Consider the following 20,171-nt stretch of genomic DNA (forward strand, 5'->3'; position numbering starts at 1 on the left):
GATGTTTGATTATCAGTGCCTTCATACCAGGCAAGCAGAGTTGCAGAGCCCCTTTTCCTACCAGCCTGGATCAGGTGCTGGAGAAGGATCACAACAGGGAAAACGTGGAAACAAACGAGGTTCCCTGCCACGCCACAGAGCTACAGAGCTCTCATTTCCAAATCCTTACAGCTGCCCAAGGGAGAGTCAACAGCCTAAAGTAATAAGATCTCAGCACTGTGGCAATCTTTTTTGTAGTCAGAAGAAAAGACAGACCCATCTGGTTAAAATATTGTATAGGAATTAGATTTTACATGTACATTTACTGCTTAATTGTGAGGAATTCACTTATTTTCTAACCATGATGTCCTCAGGACACCAGGAACAAAAGGAACAAATACGTAACTGGTTATTTCATGCCCCACTTGTTTAGATTTTACAAAAACTGATCAGCATAATGGTATGGTATGTTATTCAAGCAAGGAGGAAAAGAAATGCACCTCTTTATTTTAATAGTAAAGCTGGTTTGTCCCTGGATCTGTGCAAGATGCAAACAATATTGAATTATTGCGCATCCAAATATACACTTTTTTCTGGGAGAGAAAATGGAATTATTAGGTTAGCTTCATTATTTAAGAATGAAAAAGAAACAAGAAAAGTAAAGCTGGAATTACAGACAAATTTTCAAAGTTACTGTTGTTTTAGTATTGCAGAGTGTCATTAAGAAGAGAAGTCAGGTTTTTCCTGGTGTGGATGGTGTGCCAGCTGTATGAGGCATCAGTTAAACGAGAGCAATGTGGCAGTCACCGACTGGTCTTTTATTCCATGTTTTCTTTAACCTGCTGCTGGTGTTGACAGGGTTGCAAGACCTGAAATATCTCCTTGCTTTCCCATTCAGGGGTCTGCATGGAGCTGCTAGGAATAGTCTCAGACAGTTCCTCACTAATGCCAGTTTTGATCCTTTTGTTTCCTTTGCTCAGCCTTCCCAGGTCCGCTGATCACCCGGGACTTAGGGAAGCTCTACCACAACAGAGAGCTGCCAGCATGCAGCCCTTCCTGCTCTTCTGTGCTGCATGGAAGGTGTGATTTGAACCACAGACTCTGACAATCCTAGAGACTCAGAGAAGCCCAGAGTCACTGAGGCTGGAAAAGACCTTTCAGATCACTGAGTCCACCTATTAATGGAGCAATGCCAAGCCCACCAGTAAACCATGTCCCCAGGGGCCACATCTACCTGTCTTTTAAATCCCCCCAGGATATTTAAAGCCCTCCCCAGGACTCCATTCATTTTGTTGTCACCTTCTCCAGGTGCCAGCATCAGAGATGGGGTTTATGCAGTTCAGCTCTTCATTCTTCTCACCTGCAGCCTCTTCCTACACTCGGCAGAGCACAAGGCTGCAGCACTAACAAGGACTCATGTTTGCACGTGGTTCTGCCTTTCTCATCTCAAAAATCCTTCCTTGGAGTGCTTCAGAGAAAGTATTTTATGAGTGAGAATCATTCTACATACTCTTAAACCCTGTTAGCAAGCCCACTGCCTGCTAAGAGCTGAACAGGCACAAATGTTTGACATTAAAAAGCTGCACTTGAAGACAGCATAGATTTTTCTTTTGTGTGCTAGTTTTTGTCTGCTTTGCAAATTAACATCCTGGGCAATTGTCCCGAAGCAAGGACAAGAATATTTAGTAGCAACGTTACTGAGCCTTGAGTACTAGGTATGGCTTAAAATACATTTGGCTGGCTATTTGCTGTCTTGTCCAACCAGCAGGTCAGGAAAAAGTGTAGTGAATCATCACAGAAGTCAATGCATTTGGATGTAATCTTATTCTTTAATGTCCTTGCATGTTTAACTGAGGACTAACTAAGGCATTTCAGTCTTTTGCTATAAAAATATGTGGAAATGTCCCATCACATTCCAAGAAAGTTGTAATTATTATTCCTTGCATCTCCATCCTCAAACTACTATGAGACCTTTCATAAACTGCTACAACTCACTAACTTCATACATTCTGATAATCTGGGTCCAGGCAGCACTGACTGATCATAGAGGGCTCCTGCAGCCAGAGCTTTCAACATGCAGCCTCCTGCTCACTGCTCACCTTCATGAAGTGATGAGAGAAACCCTTCATTCAGCCCAAGAAGCCACCCTGTTCTTACAGTGCTCTGAAGTAACACAGGGCAGGAAATGTGTGCCAGGGAGAAAGTAGAGAAGTGAAGCATCTTCTGAAAAATAAACATATGGCACCAGGCAGTGCTGGAAGATTAGGAGGGAGGAAAACCCATTGTGATAACTTACTGCTCATTTTTAATACAAGAACTGCCAATCTTAGAAGATATTTTGACCTCTGAAACAAGTCCCTCCTAATCTGAATATGTTATAGTAGCTATTATTACCGTATTAGTAATACTTTCAAGTCCCTTTTCTTATCATTGTTTAAACATCTGAATCCTCTTGAATATCAAGAAAAGCACAAAATATCCAGCATCTCCCATGAGATACCCATATCTGGGTTAGAAGAGACCAAAAAACCCAAAACAATTGTCGGGGACAGATTATGAACCTGTATTTATAACCACGTTCTAACCAACTCAAGGAAGAATAAATGGGTCACTAGAGAAACAACAACAAAACCGCTCAAAGGACAGAGGGCAAACGTTGAGCTCATGTAAACTGCATCTTCATTAAAGTCAATGTATCCAGGCCTGTGTACGCCAGCAGAAAATATGGCTCTGGATCTCTGCTTCTTCTGGTGGGGACCATATGGCAAACCTTCACATGACTGAGCTCTCTTCACAAATGAACGCCTGTGTTGAGCTGACTTTATACACGAGTTTCCTGTTTGTGACTTGAGTAACAGCCATGGATAATTCATGACGGAAAATTACAGATTTACAGTGCTTTTCCATCCTTTTACCACCAGGCTTGTGCTCAGCACACTCAGGCTTCTAGAGACTTTAGTAGGCAAGGCAACATACTTCTCATGGAAGAAGTAATAGCTTGGGTAACAGCTGATGTCTGTTTCTTACATAATTCCTTGAATTATGACAACACCGTAAAGGACAAAAGACTGAGAATGAAGACTATGATTCCAGATCATTAAATCTACTGTGGGGGCAATTTGATTTACACACAGCTTTTAGCATGGTGCATGCAACATGTTATCATCCTCTAAATTATCTGAGAGACGTTTTTCACCTGCTGTCTCACATTCAAGATCACCTGTGGCACAGGGCAAACCTCAGCACCACCCAGAGGGCTTCCCCTTTGCAACAGAATCACTTATTTCACTCACTTAATCACAGCAGGCAGAGCAATTCTCAGTGCACAGGCTTTTAATAAAAAAGCATGAGTGCCCTCCCTGCCTCTCCAGTTGCAGAGCACGCCATTCCCCTGGTGTCCATCCCTTTGCACTGCTAGAGCAGGGAATCAATCAACCCCATCTCTGGGTACAAAGAGTCTGCATGCTTATTCTGAATTTTTAATTGCAGACATTTTGGTGCTTGCCTGTGTGCAAACAAAATCTAAACTTGCCAGTGTGCTATATAATGGGAAAGCCTTAATCTTTTTTTTTTTCTTCTTTTCTTTTTTTTTCTTCTTTTGTTTAGGTTTTGTGGTTTTTTGTTTGGTTGGTTTTGGTTTTGTTGTGGTTTTTTGCTTGGTTGTGTGGTTTTAGGGGTTTTTTGGGGTATGTGTTTGTTTTTTGGGTTTTTTTTTGATGGCCTGGTTTGTTTTTTGGGTCTGGGGTTTGTTTTGGTTTGGTTTCTGTATTTTTTGTGTTTTCTTTTTTGTTTTTTAATTTCATCTCCTCTAAGATGCTGGCCTTTTCAGCAAAGATCGAATTCTTCAAAATCAATTAGTAATTTTGGACTCTCTATTTTAGTGCATCCCACATCAGATACATCAATACTACCTCATTTTCTGAAATAGCTCAGTATTCAGACTTGGAAAATTGGACCTTCAGGACAACCAGTCACTAATCCTCAGTTCTTATTTTTCTCCCTAGCCCCTCAGCCACAGATCTCTTTTTCAATGAGAGAGAGAGAGACTGGATTTGTTTCTTCAATGACATATTCATTTACTCATCAAAGGAAAAAAAGTGGTGAATCAAGACACAAGGAAAAAAACCAAGAAGCAGAAATGAACCATGAGTCAGACTTGAGTCTGCAAGGAATGACTGTCTGGAGTTAGGGCTCTACTAAATCCAACCCATCACAGATTGATGAAGAGCACCCTCATCTATTGCCTACAGGAATTTTTTCTAAAAGGATTTCAATCCAAAATTCAGTTCTGAGAAGGAGAAGGAAGTTGGTGAGTCATAAGGTTGTAATACATCAACTTTGGGCTGTGTATTTGAGGGATGATCCTACTTTCTCTTGCTGTGGATTAATGAAAGGAACTGAACTGTCCCTGGCAACAGCATGTCAGGATGCTAAGTCACCTTTTTCACCCAAGATCTTTAAAACTTACCATCTTCTTTGCATTATTTAGACAAATTAAACTAACATAGACTATTAAAAAAAAAAAAGATAAAAAAACCTTTCAGGGCCTGTTTTATGTCTGACTCTGTATAATGGAGAGCCTGGAACATGATCCATCATGAAAATCAAAAGTGTCTGCCTGAGTCCAACCTTCAGGGAAAAGCTGATGCTCAGAAATCACTGTCCTTTCCCTCCATTTGCCAATGTTCCATGAGGCAAAATATCAGAGAGAAAAACAGATAACATGAGACACATGGATATTAGAAAAACTCTGTGCAGTAGCCGTTAGGATTTCATCCCCCAAAACAGACCTGGGAAATCACCACCTGTCAAATCATCCCCAGAGGAAGCAGTAGGGAGCTGACAGTGTGTTTGAAGCAGATGATCTGAGTATTAATAGACAGACTCCTCCTGCAGTGCCAAATCCAGACCCAATGTGGAGGAAAGAAGGGTGGGAAGAAGAATCTCAGATGAGACATAGAACAGGGCAGGGTGTGGAGGACAAAGGGCCTGTGAAGGAAATGGAAAATACAGAGAAGTGGAAGAGATTTGGGGTTTGTCCTGCAAGGTGGAATTGTTGCAAGAACAAGGAAGGAATTAACTTTCTCCAGAATTCTCAAGAAGAAAGAAAATTATAGTGATTACCTCTGAAAGCATTATAACAGCTTATGGACCAAAACTCATGGTGAATATTATATTCTGAAAACACTTTCTCATTCTCTTTGAAGACCCTAGTCTCTCTCAGACACCATCATTATCACAGTTCTTCAAAAAGTTAATGCCAATGATAACTGTTCTAAAAGAGCTTCATGTTTGTGAAATCCAGTAAAGCACAATTAAATGATCCCCACAACACTTTGTTTGCATCTGTTGCAAGTGAGTGGTTCAGGTCACTTTAAAAAGGACAGGCAAGGCATCAGCAATAGTAGGTTCAATATAGTTTCCAAAAGCACAACAAATTTTAATGGCAAGTTTGACTCTGTTACCATATATAAAGCACACAAAGAAAATTGGAAGGAAAGCAATCTACAATGATTTATGTGGACGCAACGCCACAAGAACTTAGAAGACCCAGAAAAAATTAGGTCTTCAGGTATTACCACAGACCATGCTAAGTACCTTTTTTTCACTATGAATGTCCTAAGCAGCAAAATGCACCTTTAAAACATGTTCCATTTTTCCCACAAAAGTGTTTCAGTCAACAGATTAGAAACTCCATGCAAAGAAGCACAAACTAGCTTCCCTTACTCAGAAAGTTATATTCAGAAGGAAATTCTGTTCAGAATTTCTTGTATTTGTTACAGACAAATAAAATTAGTTTATTAGTTTCCACCACCTGATGGTTTATAGTATTGAACAAGCAGAAGCCAGAGCATTATGATGATTTCCACACCTGCAGATGGAAGAAATTACTACCTTTTGTCATCTCTGTTGATAAAAGGAAATAGGAATCCATATCCCGTTCATTCACAATTCCCAAGAGAACTGAGATCAGATAAAGGCCAAGTAGTTAGTTAAATCTCTATGCAAATTTCAACATAATAAATTTCCAAACTCCCTTGTTTTGTTGTTTAGAAGAGAAAAATTCAGGACGCCGTGCATATTATTAAAAAAGAAATAAAAATCAACACAAATTACATGAGTATCTCTTCAAAAGCTCAATTCAGACTGGAAAAGAAATCCCACTTCGTAATGCATTATCATGATGATTTAAGTAACTGAAATGATTTTCAAAGGTGATAAAACCCTATTCCCTGTATAGAGGAGCAGAAACAGGCCATGGTTCAAACCTCAAGGTTTTGAAAAGCTTTCCTCTGAACACCTTCCTCCCTGGGGTGGGATAAAAGGATGATTGAAGTCCACAGGACTGTTCATTTTCCGACTTATGACAAGGATAAGCACCTGAATGAGCTGAAGCTTTGCGTCCTAGACATGATGAAATCAGCTTTGATGGTATTTCTTGCCTATGAAATAGACATAATCCTGTCTGTTTCAGGCCTTATAAGAGCTAAATTTACTCAAATAACAAAGGTGAACCTAACTTTCAGGAAAAGCTAAACTTACATAAGGTGTATATTTAGAAGTCTTCTCACTCCAGTACTGAGCAAATCTAATCTACCCATCAAACATTAACTCTACCAGCAGTGCCTGTGCAGGTGGTTAGAGAAGGAATAAAGCATATAGGTTGGACAGAAGTAGAACATAAGACAAATCTAATGAGTTCATTAAAAAAAAAAACAAAACGAAACACAACAAAAAAAACCCAAACAAAAAATCAACTAAACTAAAAACTAAACCAAAACAAAACAAAACAAAGGAGAAACCCCAAACAAACAACAAACCCCAAACCAACCAGAACATGTCTTGGGGATTTGCAAATTTTCTGGTTTTCTCTTGGAAGTGGAATGGTTTTACTCTCCTTTCACTACTCTAGCTCCAGGAGCTAAAACCCTTGGTCTTCACACAGTCACTGTGCCCTTCACCAGTACTTGTTTCCTTCCTAAAGCCAGAGAATACAACATCTGCTGCTCTTCCCTTGTCACTAGAGCCAAGCACCTCAGCTAAAAAAAGGCAGTCGGGGGGTCTAGATAAAATTGCTTTGCATTTCATAGCCTTCTGTTGCTCTCAAGTATTTACTGTCCTCAAGCTTGGGACAAAAAACATTCCAGCCTTCTTAACTGGCAACATCTTCACCTTTTTTTATCGTTTTCATTTCTCTGTATTTCATTTCTTTTTTGATTACAAGCCTCTGTTTTCTCAGTATTTCACCTTGATTCTTGAACTTATGGTGGGGATTCCCTTTTGAGATCAGGTGCGGAATGTTATCCCTCAGCTACATTGACACTAACCTGAAGAGAGAAAAGTGAAATTACCAGGTCTGAAATATGAAAAGGTAGGAAAAAATATTATAATATTAGTCCACTACAAACCTTTCATAACCTTTCATAATGGGCAACCCTTCCACAAAGCATCATAAATTAAAACATTTTAGTAAAAAAAAACTAAAAAAAAAAAAAACCCAACTAAAATCTTAACCCTTCTTTGTACTAAATCCCAGAATCTCAGATGTTTTAAAATATTTCTCTGTTATGAAATTCCAGACATTAATATCAGCATTCTTCATCTGGATGTCTGAAGGCTGACTTTTAAGTAAAAATCTTTTAACAGTTGGAAGAAGTTCTATCCATTTCAGAAGCTGTTGTGAAAAGATGTGAAGTTCTCTCAGGGTTCATGTACTTAACAGTAAATTCCAAGTTCTGCCTCCTCACACTCCCAGGTGTGTAAACTCTGGTTTTAATCTCTAGTCTCAAGGTTTTGTGGTCTTATGACAAACCCTAAACACATAAAGTAAGTGCAATCTGAATGTTAGCATTTGCATCTCTTTTGTCACTACTAAAGCATGAACCTTATAAAACATACTGCTGCAGAGACATCATTCCTCTAATTTATTTGCCTATTAAATAGGCCTGCTCCTATTAAATAACCCAATATCCACCGCTCCCTCTCTGCAAAGAAGGAAAATGTCTTTGTCACACCAATACTAACACACGTCTGCCATTGGTCGTTGTCATGAAAATGAGGGGAAAAAATGTCTTCTGAGGACACTAGAAAACTGTTTTTGAGAATCTCATTTCAGTCCTAGCAATCATGCATAGGTGACAGTCTCTTGGGATGCAAGACCTGCATAAGCAACTCAATGCACCTCTGGGAATTTGGTCCTCAGTCCCTTGAATGACCCAGCATAAGGAATACTCCCTCAAGAGGTTTCTACTTGAAAATAATAAGAAGTGGGAGAAATACATTCAAGACATGCAATTTATCCATTGGTTCCTATGCTGTGAAGATTATTAAATAAAAAAAACAAGCAGAGAGGTAAAGGAAAAGTACTGGAGTTTTAAAGAAGACTCTGAGACTGCATGGGGAAAATTGCTTAGATAAGCCTAACCATGTCCCAGAATAGGCTAGAAATAAATAATCTTTACATCAGGAATCCAATCTTTTGCCATTCTGTAAGTCAATAGGCTTGGGATTGATTTTGTTCATATATCTTTTATGGCTAACGCAATGTGTTAGTAGGCTGCAAACATAATTTGTATGGTGTATTTCAGACACAGAAAAGCTCCAGAACTTTTCAGGCGTACCTCACAGAGCTGCAAAAATCCACTGTGCACATACTCATATGTGCAACTTCACTCTCATGTCACTTGGAGTAGAATTACTAGCTCACTCAAGGTTTGCAGAGTGGCAGAAAAGGGAAGTGTGAATTACAGACAGGACAGAAAAAGAAGCAGTCAAGAAGGGTGACTACTGATGGTGGTTGGAGGGGGCAGAAATTTTTAAGGCAAAGTGCTGAAAGATTTCAGGCTGTGGAGATGTAGACAGTGACAGAAGAAGGCAAGAAAGAGAAAGAAACAAGGAAAGGACACAACTGTCTGACAAGCTCAGCTGCAGCAAGCCTCTACTGTGCTTTGACACTTTCTTTTAAGTGAGAAAATAATTGCCCACCACCAGCCACAGAGTGCTAATGAGTTCTTCAGAAATAAGGCAATATTCTGAAATGCCTGTGAAACCAGTGATTAATTCACTGATTGGTTGATTGATTCACTCACTCATTCACTTGGGTTATATCACTGATCTTACTTCCACCACTGAATTGCAAAATCTTCATGCCACATTCACACAGCTAGATGCAAAAAACTGTGAACACAGAAGAACTACAGAATAGTCTGGGCTAGAAGGGACCTTTAATGGCCATCTAGTCTGAGCCCTCTGCCACGGGTAAGCACATCTTCAAGTAAATCAGGTTGATCAGACCCTTGTCCAACCTGACCTAGAAGGTTTCCAGGCATGGAATAAGCTCTCTGGCCAACTTGCACCAGTATTTTTCCATTCTCTTTGTACACAATCTACCCTCTCTTAGATCAAAACCATTAGCCCTTGTCCTGTCACTATAGGCCCTACTAAAAAGTCAGTCCCCACCTTTCTTACAGGTCTCCTAAAGTGTTGAAAGGTCTCAATGAAGCCTCTCTGGAACTTTCTCTTCTCCAGTAGGGCTTAGCAGAAGGAGATGAAAGCATAACAACCAGCAGACAGCAAAACCATATATTTTATTTCTATGTGAGGAAAAACACACAGATTAGGGGATGAGAAAGTTTTTTTACTCTTTCAGATTTGTGGGACTTTTCACATGACTTTTCTTTGAGCCACACGAGCACATACCAAGACATCAGGCTGATTCAATCAGACAGCTGTGCATTTGCCAGGTACTCCATGACCCTTCCTCAAGGAAGCCATTCCAATTAGGAAAGGGCAATTTTCCTTTAATTGCCATCATGGGTTTGGTTCAAGGTCATCATGGTTTGCACCACTCACAAACTCTCACCCTTTAAAATCTCTATCCCCATTACTGTGAGTTTTCAAATGAAATAGCAGTCCCCAGCAGAGTCAAAGAACCTCCCCCCAAAATGCCATCTGTTATCCATGACAGTAATGTCTGCTCTAGGAAAACCAGCCATCATTTGGAAGCAGTTTGCTTCTAAAGTTTTTGAGAATCTTCTGTATCCCTAACAAAAGATTATTAACTTTTCTAAACTCCCAATCCTCACGTGGATATAACCTAAAGTGGAGGATATATATAGTGGATATATCCTCCACTTTATATATAACTGTTGTCTTAGTTAGAAAGCTGCCCTTTATCTAACAAAAAGAAAAATGGCATTTAAAGTGCTACTAACTCATTTGGCTTTCTGTTCACTCATTAGCTGTACACATTTTTCACCTGTATTTTTCATTATTCACAGTAACGCTATTTTTACAAGAGTATTTTGACAGCTTTTTAACAGCAAATGCTCACTGATTTTATGGCAGTCCTCTGCAGAATGTTCTACAGGATATGCTTCCCTGGCATGGTACCAGCAGAACTCAGTATTTGCTCTTCCTTCTTAATTCAGTGTATTAATACCATTTGGAGGGTTCTAAAATTTAAAACTACCCAGTCCTCAGGAGGTGCCATGAATCTGTACAACCACATGGACCCCAGGAGAGCAACAGCAAATAAACCATCATGGACCCTCCCCACTTTGCCCAATTCTACCAGGACCCTGCTGCTGTTGCAAATTATGTGGTTTGATGACAAGGCCTTCAGCGGAGATAATTTACTGTGTTCGGTGTGATTAAAGCATTACTACACTCATATGCTTATTCCTCCCACGACTGATGACTTCTTGCTGGAATAGTCAAAGGGAACCTGGTTTCTGCTGAATGCCTATTGGCTTTATATTCATAAACTCATTTAGGTCTAGTATTATATTAACATATGATTCATCTGTATCCAAGCTAACTTTAAACACACAGAATAAGCTCAACCACGCTCTTTGCTTTCCTTGGCTCTTCAGACTCTTCAATTTGCAGGTCACGAAGACACAATGGTCACACTCTCCTCTCGGCTTTCTTCAAGGAACACTGTGGACAGCAATCTCTGGCTCATGACCAGTCTGGAATTTGACCTTTTTCCACACAGAAAATGCAATATGCAACTTGTTCTAAAAATATAGTTCCATCTTTGATTCAAATGCTGTCAGCTTGACCATTGTCATCACAACCTCAAGTTTTGTGGATTAACTAACAGAATATAAGCCTTCAACAAAGAACAAATAGCACTGTTTTAAACAAAAATGTGGGGGTTTTTTTCCCTAAAGGACTTATTTAAACCAGTCTGGAGCACTGCATAAAAACATTCATATTTTAGTCTGAATAGTGCTTATTTTGGGTTATGATTGTTTCCGTGGGCGTTTGGCACCACTGTAGCTAACTAACAATTCCTATATTAGGCTAAAGAGATTCAACTTCTTCCTGTAGACAGGTTTAGCTCCCTGATAAACTTGCAGAGCTCCTTATCAGCTGTGGGTTGTTAGCAAGGCAGGGACACCTAGACAAATAATTCTGAGGGTTTTTAATTATTATTAGTCATTAGTGAACAATTCATGGCAGACTTATTGAATCTTGTTTCTTTTCTGTTCTGCAACCAGTTTATGCTTCTTTCTGGAATATTTGTTGTTCCCCCCCAAAAAATTTGTCAGATGCAGTCTCAGCTTGTAGATCTATCAAAAACACCTTCTTGTACGTAGCTGGTGGGCAGAATTCAAATTCATGATAGGTTTCATCAGGCACACAGGGCTCAGGACAACTTTCTTATTCTATTAATTGCAAAACTGTGAGGACACAGATTTGAGTTAGAACTCATTCATTTAATTAACCAGGTGGGGATTTATTTGGGAGACTAAGGGAATATTAGTGTCTTCTTCCCACTCTGAGAACACAGGATACAATTGTGCAATTTCCAGCTAATCAATCTAGTTTAGGACTCCGATCCCATCTGAACTGATGAAATACTTACTTTTTAAAAATGTATTCAAAGAAGTCCAGTGTCCTTACAGAATCTTCTCTTTTTAATTTGGTAGGATGTCTGCAGAGCAAAGCAAACCCAAGACAAATAAATTTATATGTGTAAGTAATTTTAGGTGACAAAATTCACATAATTCACTCAGTTGGAGTACCAGAACTCTGCTACATACAACTGAATCCACTCTTGCAAACAAACCAGTAGCTTAATAAAAAAACAAATAAAAAAATAAAGGTTTTCTCAAAACACTAGCTGCAGAAACCACCTGCTGTTTTTGGTAGACTCAGATCATATCAATTTGTCATGAGGCTGTTGAATATTGGATTTCCTGTGCTCACTTTTCTCTACTCCAAAATACTTATGATTCCTTATTAGAGAGAGATTTTATCTAACTCACATCACTCCTTTTTTATTATTATTTGTTCAGTGGGTGAATTCCTGCATTTGCCTTCTCCCTTAGTTCCATTCCTAGCCAAACCAAGTAGCTATGCACTCCCAGCTTACAGTACCATAAGAGATATCCCCCATGGCTGGGGACTTTGGGACATTTAAGTAATGAGTGTGGCTATATTATACCTCTGCTGTCATCCTTACATATTTATTCAGGTTCAGTTCATGAACAATTTGTGTGCGTGTGGGAAACAATTCAGTTTGCAATTAAAGATGCCTCCTCCACGGCAAAAATGCCTCTGAGGATCTAGAACAACTTTCCTATTCATATTGAAATTCAGCAGCTAAAATAATATCTTCCCAAGTGATGTTCCCAAGGAGTTTCCTGCTGCCTGCAGAAAAAGTCTGAGGAAGAAAGCCCTGAGCACTTAAATCTCATCTCCATTCTGAACAGACTCCAAAATTTTTCTTTCTCTTCAGCCTTTGTCAGCTATAAAAATGCTTCTGCCATTAATTTAGGAGCCAATGCCCAGGTGTACAGCTGTTAATGTCACTGACAGACTGCTTGCTCTCGTTGAGTGGTGCCTCACTCCACTCCTGCTCCCACCAAGGTCAATTTGCTGGGGGCAAGCAGTGCACAAATTCCCCAGTCAAAACTTTTATGTAATGTAGAAAGGGATAAAGTTCCTGCAGCACACATTAAATATGCTGGGGAAAGCAGCCTGGGTTATTCCTGCCACAGGCAAAGAGAAACCCATCTGTGGGATTGATTTTGCTCAATGACCTGGCTGCACTCGGTGAGTAACTGGGGGAGATGGGGAATTCTGGTGTGTGCCTCAGTGGGGTTTGATTCTGAGTGAGAATTGGCTTCCTGCACCAGCTGCACGTCCATCACCAGACCTGGCACCTCACAGCGTCCATCTCTGCCACTCCACGTTTGGGGATCTGAGCCCAACCATGCTGATGAGGAATGGGCTGTGATGAAACTGGACAAGTGCTGCAGCAATGGAATGAGGGTTGGCTTCAGCACGTGACCATCCACACCACACACCATCTCTCCTGCCCTGGATGACTTGTTATGACCTTCCCAAGGGCAAGGTCTAAACCACAGAATGTTCTAAGTTAGAAGGGACCCACAGGGATCATCAAGGCCAACTCTTCAGTGAATGCCCCATGCAGGGATCAAAACCCCTGCCTTGGTGTTAGCAGCACCATGAGCCAATCTCTACTCATTAGCTTCCTTCCTGAGTAATATAATTTTTATTTCTTATTCTAACAGCAGCCTCAACCAGAAGCAAAAGCCTAAAAAGGGCTTATCCCTCCCTCCTATGACGGAGGGCAGACTGTGTAAAATGTTTCCATCTCTCAATGGTTACATTGAGACCTACAGGCAGTTTTAAAATGCCCTTTGCAGGCATATTTTGAACTTTCTGTCCTTTTTTTATGTAATTGTGGAGATGGAGGTGTCTCAGAACTGCACTACTGGGATGTTTGCATTTACCTTTCCCACTGTGAGTCCTGGTTGCTTTTCCATGCTCCACTCTTCCTGGGATCCCCAACAGCACCCAAAATCAGCCTTCTACCAGTTCCACGTGCTGGTAGGACCTGTTGGTCACAACCTGCCCAAGAGAACCCCAGGTCTGGGGTTTTGAGTGTGTTTTGTGAGTCTCTCTGCAGGTACACACATCTTTAAATTAATTTAAAATTAAATTAAATGCCGACTGTGGTACAACTTAAATTGGAAAACATGGACCAGCCTACCCTTGCCCCCTGTAATTTTGTCTTGGCACTGTACTGCAGCAAAAGTCCTGGTTTTTTAATAAAATAAAATCAAAATAACCAATACACTCATAACTTGTATGCTTGGGGATAGAAATGGGCAGAAATGGGCACTGGTGGATTTGAAGGTTGTTGAAAATGAGAAGGATTTAACAATTACACCAAGTGAAGTAATAAAATACTGGGAGGTTTTTTTACAGTGCTTTATTAAGTGTGTCTATGTCATTGTCATGCTAAAACTGCACACTACTCTGGGCATAAAGAAGGATTTTAAAAATAATTGGAAAGCGGTATAAGTTCATTGCTGTGGCTGATAAGAGTTGTGACAGTGTTGCCTTAGCTTGAAAAGCTAAAAATTTCATCTAAGCTTCATATTGCATATATTTAAACCCAGATGTTTGTCACTTTTTCAATGATTTACTGTGGTTTGGACTGGTTTTCAGTCTGAAAATTACAAGTTGTTTCATTCAGTCTGTGATAGCTAGACTTTCCCTAATCAGAAATAATTGTGCTCAGTGTGAATTTTGCTTTATGTAAAATAGCATGAAATGTGCTACAAAAACAAGTTTACTCAGGAATAACACCAAACTGGGGCCTCTAAGAAAAAATAAGCCCTTGATTATCCTTTTACTATACAAACTCTGCACCTTCCTGTTAGATTTTCAGGCTGGAGTGGCAACATTTTAATTAGACAGCAGGTGAAATAGACTTGAGTAGGAATTAAGTACTCCAGGCATTTTTAAAATAAACTCAATGGACTTTATAGGGGTGGTCCATAGAATAAGGGAAGGATAGTTGTGAGAAAATCTGTCAAAAGATCAGAAAGTTAATGGTGCATTGGGAAGTGTGAGACCTGGCATGACCTAAGTGGTGCATAAGGGGTGGACACTGTCCTGCTTTCAGTTATTAAAAAGCTCTCATCTCAGTCCAGGATGTTTTGGGGGGTTTTCCCTACCCCAACTCTCCTTTCTGTCCTGCAGGGCAGGGAGTAAACAAGCAGCTGTGTGGCACTTAGGTGCCAGCTGGGGTTAAAACACAGCGAGGACAGACCATAATTTTACTTCTCTAGAAGCAAGAGAAGCAGCTCAGCTAAGGGTGCCAGTACTCTCTGCAATCTCTTTTTTCCTAGAGGCATGTAGCAGATTCCCACTCTCACTCTCTGCTCAGTTACAGAAGCTGCTCTGCTGTGGAAATGACCAGGAAAACTGCTTTCTTCTGGAGGCTTGGCATCTAAACTGTCCATGGTCTTATCAACCCAACCAACTTCTTACTTAGAAATCCTTTTAAAATACAGAAGACAAAAAGGTGAGCTAGCTGAAGAGCTTTATTTAATAATTATAGAATCACAGATTAGTTTGGGTTGGAAAGCACCTTTAAATGTCATGTAGTTCAATCTCCCTGCAGTGAGCAGGGACTGCTTTGTCTTCCTATTCAGTACCTCTAATAAAAAGCAAAAATGCAGTTTATTCCCTAGCTCTTTATCAAGGGATAGGAATGCACAGGGCTTTGGACACACACAAGCAAAAAAATGTAAGTCAAGTTAAACACGTTATGATTATGTGTCCATTTCTGATGCTTTGGGGGTTTTGCTGGAGATTCATACGTTAGCCACTCCATCTATAAGAGTTACAGCTGACACTTAGTTCTTCTCAAGGTTAGCAAACTAGAGAGAAAAATCTTGACTTCCTTCCTCTTCATCACAGAGCTCTCAGGTGCTTAAATCAACTTGCCAAGAGGATGTTGGCTTCAAGGTCCTCTGGTGCTGAAGAACTGGTACTGTGTTTTCTCAGAGGTGTTTAGTTCCCAGTAATACCCATCTGCCTCCCTGTGATGGGCCAGAGAAGTGCTGGGCTCTGTGTTTGACAGTAAGATCATGGAAACTCAGTAAGGACTCATGGAGTGTATAACAGAGCTGGAAAGCACCACCACAATTTCAAAGCCCAGAACTACATCATAAAGCCTGAGCTGTCTCTGTTCTTTCTTTTCACATGATATACCTATCTGCTACCCAGCACCACATTAAAAATATCTGCTCTGAGAGCCCACTTACACAACAGGAATAATCTGACACTGGCATTTGTGCTTGGGAATTCTGTGAGTGTGCTGTTAAAGGGGACTTGTGTTTTTCAAAACCGACTTTATAAAGATCAGGCTCCATTTTCCTTGGGAAGACTGTGTAAATCCTTCAGTTCTTAGGCTGCTTCTGGAGTATGACAAAAACCATTTGGTATATGTACGTGTCTGGTTGGATTATTGCTTCTCCTGCACCACCTTACCAGGAGAGCATCCAGCATCACATTATTTAAAGGCTCCCTGGAACAAAAGCCACATATCCAGTTCATTTATTTCCTGCTAAAACCACAACCTTGGGTGAATGCCATTCTCACTTGTACTTTATTTCATGTGTCAGCATTTTACAGACATTTGCCTTCTGCCAGCGTAATCTCCTATGTGAGCCTAATCCTGCCAAACTTCAGAATAATTTTCCCTTCTAAGACACTTTCTTTGTGCATATGGGGTTTTTTGATACCATTTTGAAGGGGATTTAGTTGTAATCTAGACGACAGCAGACAAAGCAAGTTATTGGAGAGATCAGCAGCCTGCTCCTCAATACCACAACCACATAGGACTCAATCCACAGGTGTGGGTAACACACTTGGCTGAAGGCCAGAAAGGACACACTGGGTTCAAGGAGGTATTTCCTGCTGTTGGGAGGCAGGGAGGGAGCTCTGCATGAGGTCTGGATCCTCACAGGGACTTACATCTCTTTCAGGGTGGCACTCCTGGCAAGCTGTGTTTTCTGCTGTGCAGCTCCAGTGGTGTGGGAAAGCCTGCAGACTTTTAAGAATGCAGCTGACTCCTGCCCAAACCCATTTTGCTTGTACCAGAAATCCTCATTAAAGCCAGTAATTTGGGTAAGGTCACCCCAGCCGATTTGAGGAAGGGTTTACAAAGTCAGTTTCTAAAGCAGCAAACAGAAGGGTTAAGCCCAGGTTGCCTCTACACTTCTTGGAGGAGATGAGGCAATTTGCCAATTTTGCAGCCCTCAGTAAACTTGACAGAATTGTTTACCTGGACAAATTGGGTGAATTATTTCTTAAATACATGCTGTTGTGGCCTTTCCCTTAGCTTGCCTGTTCAGTCTTTTCCTGGGTTTTTTTTTCATTATTCTTATAATTCAACTTTGATAAGCGCCTGTGATTTCTTACTCTTCCCCCCTCCCCTTTTACCCCCACCTCTAAGCCAGAGGGAGCAGGAGGGGACAAACAGTGAAAAGCCTGTGATCCTGCCAGAGTGATGCAGCATGGGGGTGCCCTCCTAACCTTGTGAAAATTGAAGCCTTTCCCTGAAAGTTAAACAGTCTTTATTCATCTTTATTGAGTGTTTACACCAAGTGGCCTTTTGAAGCCAACCAAAGCAGTGCAAGGGTTGCACACAGCCTGTAATAATTTTATATTTGCCGCAGAATTCGGGGCGGGGGATATATAATGCAGAGGCACCATGATGCCAGCAAAGCAGTATTGATATTATTTTCAAAACTCTGTGTTTACTCCATGAGGTGTTTGTCTGACCTCACTACTCAAATGACATTGATGCTGGTAACAATTTTTATGCTGACTTCAAGCAGATTTTTTTTCTTTTTTCTCTTCCCACCTCCCTGAATTTTCACAAGCACTAAAACTGTCATCTTGGAATAAAGAAGCAAATACAAACAGGGAAAGTTGCATTAAATCCAGCCTGGTCCTACAAAAGTCCATGGAAAGGCATCCTGTTTTCATGAGGGATGTCTTGAGCAGGTCCGTGATAGGGGATCTCCTACTGGAACAAAAATTGGGGAAGCAATCTTTTTTCTGTGAGCCTGCCTGTTGAAAAAATGCAGATAAAAAATCATATTCACAGCAAAGACACACAATCACATGAGCACAGCATTCCAGGAACCAGTTCCATCCTCTGGGTCAGGGCATGCCAGCTTATGGAATGAGCAGTGGGGATGACTTTTCTTCTTCAACAGCTCGCTGTGGATATTGGGACAGCACCTTTCTGGCATAAGGCTGGTGCTTTTTTGGCAGGGCTCTGGGCAGATCTTTGCTGTACCTTCAGGTCTGGAGTAGCCAGACAGCTCTTTCATGTACAGTTGGTTCCACAAGAGTTCAAGACCCAAGAGAGAGCCTTCACATCCAAGCAACTCCTGGATTCCCAGAGCACCATTTGCCTAAGAGCAGGATCTTCTCTTCCACCCATCATGATGCTGTAAACAGTGCTGTGACCAATCCTATCTACTGGAATTGTTTCCATCACTGCCATATGAATAAACAAGGCAGAAGATATGACAGAATGGAATAGATTCAAAAATACAAACAACTACAGGCAGTGGAAGAAACTTCAGGTAGAGGATCAAGGTACTAAGCCAGATGCTTAGAAACCAACCAGGTCACTGCAGAGCTTCTCTTCCAGTTGTCCTTCTGCCCAGGATTAATGTATCTCCAAGATGAGAACAGCAGGGAGTATTAAAAAGGACTGGCAAGGAGGAAAACATGACTAAGTGTCAAACTCAAAACACATGGCATGAACAAAATATGCAGCAAGTGGGGATCTCATAAGGATTTTGCAGCTCCTTGTTTAGAAAAATATACACTGCCACCTCAGACAGGGAGCAATAAAAACAGTCGACTGGATCACTCACACTGACAGAGAGAACAGTGCTGTCATGTGCAGCTGAACCCCTCCTCCCTCATCCTGGCAGTGGAAACAGGACTCACAGAGTGTATTTGTGTCTCCTTTAGGCACCTTTAGTCAGTCCCAGTGGTAGAAAGAAGCTGTGACTGAGTACTAGTGACATTCTTTTTTTTCCTTTTTTTTTTTTTTAGTTTATAGGTACTTGGAATGTCTGGAGGTCTTCCCGTGGTAGCATTAGTTTTAGAGAGGAGACAAGCAAAGCCAGAGGGGGTGGTGGGCTCTGTGCCACTTCCTGTCAACGTTACAAGGTCCCCTGCTGCTCTTCTATCCAAAAGGGACCACAGAGACAAACTGGTTGACTGCATGTTTTCCCCACTCCCTCCTTGAGCATCCTCTGACAGGATCAGTCTGTCTGGATTTATACTGCCAAAAGAAACAAAGTGGAAGTTTTGTTCAGGTAGCAAGAACTGCCTCAGCCTCTCTTGTGGGGCAGTAAAGTAGCACAAAGCCCTCACTGGTGAAAATCCATTTGACTACAAAGCAATTGTTTGGCATCAGGCCTGCCCACAGAAGGATATTTGCAGGCATTAAGCATTAAGTGTATGAATTTTGGCAGAAAATAAACCCCCTTGCAGATCAGAGGGGCTGGGTTTGCCTGGCTTTCAGTTCTGGTTAGAATTCGGCACCATCAGCCTGGTCACATTCAGTAGGAACAGTTATGATCACAGATTCACAAATAGTACAGTTTATTGAAAGAACAGAAATAACACATTCGGAATTGCCATGGATGAATGCACCAGCTGTGAGAGAACTCTAATAAAAACTATATATACACTGTGTTAACCTGAGTAATAGTAATCCTACACAGAAGCTTACCAAGAAGGTGTCCTCACCTGAGAGAAGGGAGAGCAGAGTAACTAGTCATCTGTCTCCATCTGGTTTTTTTGGGTCTTCCTCCTAACTAGGTGGAATATCTACCCTCCTGATATACAGCCCAAACTTAATCTCCTCCTCCCTCTTGCACATAGCAGGATCAAGGTGGAGCGTTGAATCATACAGTCATATATGTGCTAGTACGTACTTCATTAAGCTTATTAGCATATGCAGGGATGTGAACTTTAAATGACAGGCAAAACTCACTTTTTGGCTGTGCTGTCCTTCAAAGTTTCAGTCGTGCAACCTTGTTCCATTCTTCACATCTTATCTTCACAGGACCTCCCCTCAGAGCCAGCTCAGCCTTTCCTGATGTCAGTGATGCAGATCTCCATCTGCAAAGATAACACAGAATGAACACAGCGTGTGCTGCAGATAACCAGCCTTGGCCCTTCCCTGACTCCTTCAGGGATCACCATCCCACAGTAAGTTTGGAACATCCAGTGCACTGATGATCCACCTCAGCAACATGAAGGTTTTCAAACATAATGCTCTACTTAACATCCTTAATGCAGTTTAAATTTCTGAAAGT

General features: G+C 40.9%; 2 long non-coding RNA genes across 2 annotated transcripts; both read right to left on the reverse strand.

Moving 5' to 3' along the window:
- Positions 1-1,479: 1,479 nt before the first annotated feature.
- Positions 1,480-9,445, reverse strand: LOC108447256. Its single transcript, XR_001862714.1, has 3 exons — positions 9,363-9,445; positions 3,176-3,178; positions 1,480-1,490 (listed from the first exon to the last, which is right to left on the reverse strand). It is a non-coding gene; the product is annotated as an uncharacterized LOC108447256 (long non-coding RNA).
- A 6,955-nt stretch (positions 9,446-16,400) lies between these two features.
- Positions 16,401-20,165, reverse strand: LOC108447251. Its single transcript, XR_001862709.1, has 2 exons — positions 19,847-20,165; positions 16,401-17,892 (listed from the first exon to the last, which is right to left on the reverse strand). It is a non-coding gene; the product is annotated as an uncharacterized LOC108447251 (long non-coding RNA).
- Between the last annotated feature and the right edge of the window lie 6 nt (positions 20,166-20,171).

Source organism: Corvus brachyrhynchos, unplaced genomic scaffold (genome assembly GCF_000691975.1).
Source record: "Corvus brachyrhynchos isolate BGI_N302 unplaced genomic scaffold, ASM69197v1 scaffold216, whole genome shotgun sequence".
Taxonomy (NCBI): Eukaryota; Metazoa; Chordata; class Aves; order Passeriformes; family Corvidae; genus Corvus; species Corvus brachyrhynchos.